This window comes from Nomascus leucogenys, chromosome 8, assembly GCF_006542625.1.
Source record: "Nomascus leucogenys isolate Asia chromosome 8, Asia_NLE_v1, whole genome shotgun sequence".
In the NCBI taxonomy this organism is placed as follows: domain Eukaryota; kingdom Metazoa; phylum Chordata; class Mammalia; order Primates; family Hylobatidae; genus Nomascus; species Nomascus leucogenys.
In genome coordinates, this window is record NC_044388.1 from 67239707 (window position 1) to 67241242 (window position 1536).

The window sequence follows — 1536 nt, forward strand, 5'->3', positions numbered from 1 at the left end:
CATGGATCTATTCCTAGAAGGTAACTTACTAGAAGAACCTAGCTGAGTAAGTATTGGTTGTTATGGATACTGTTCTGTTGTAATGGGTCTAAAACATTGTGTACAGTGATTTGAAACAAAATAAAACAAAACTTATAATGGTATACATGACTTGACCTTGAGAATATATCTTAGGCATGTTCTGTTTTCTTGAGAGTAATACCCTGCGTAGCATATTAGAGGTTTGGTTGTACCAACCCTCTTAGATATCTATATTTTCATTCTGATTGGGTCATAAGAGATAGATTTTTGTCACTGACTATCCACCACTCTGACTGCACTCTTCTGCTTCTTCCTCAATGGAGCTGAATATCTCATTTCTCTTTTCTTCAACTAATGAAATCCTGTTCTTCAGTTCTTAGAAAGCAAAGCAAGTCAAAATGGCTAAAATATATTGCAGCATACTCCTCCCTGAAATCTTATATTTTTATAGGAAACTCCCTTAAATTTAAAAAAAATTTGATGTTTTGGTAGTGGAAATAAAGGAGAATCAATTGGTGGGGAAGCAAAAATTTGGGAAGAGCTCATGAAACCAATGCCCAAACTTAACTTTTTTCCTTTAAAAGGGTTATAGTCTTATTGGAACTTGCAAGAGTAAAGATATCCTCAGCTGTACAGACCATGGGGGAAGATCTCAATTGAGATGTAAGACAATGTTGATTTAATACCTAAGGGGTTGAGAGTCAAAGAGATAGCAAACATCCAACAGCATCAATAGAAAATGAAAACAACAACAACAACCAAAAACCCAAAACACACCAACAGTGCATAAGGTCCTCTGCATGCCTTGGTATTGTCCCTCTCAACTCACCTTGGGTTGAAGCACCACTGTGAGATGTTCTTTGCATGAGTAGCTTTTTGCATACAAAGTTCAAGTAGAATTAAAATGATAGGAGATGTCCATTCTCCTGATAATCCTCTACGGAGTCTAGGCCCTTATCTCACAGGAATCTACTACCTTAGCTTAGCTTTGTCCATCAGGGACAGTTGGTATTGAGCACTGACTCTATCACCTGTATCAAGAATCTAAAACAAAATAAAATTTTCCTTCCCCACCCTGCCCCCACACAGTTCACCTACTCAGGTTCATAGAAACAGGAGGATATTCTCACTTGGTTTTTTTGTCCTAATCTATTTGGCTCCAGGGCAAGCTGCTTACCCAGATAACATGAGCAAGAGAAAGTAATTGACGAAGGCAGCATCTGAGTCCATTTTGTGTGGCTCTAAAGGAATACCTGAGGCTGCATAATTTATAGAGAAAAAGTTTATTTGACCCTTGTTTCTGGTGGCTGGACAGTTCATGATTAGGCATCTACTTCTGGTTAGGGCCCCAGGCTACTTCCACTCAAGGTGGACGGTAAAGGGGAGGTGGATTATTCAGGGATCGCATGGTGAGAGAGTGAGCAGGACAGAGGAGGGAGGTGCCAGGCTGTTTTTAGCAATGAGCTCTCCTGGGAACTAATAGGGTGAAAATGCACTTACCCGCAAGGGAGGGCA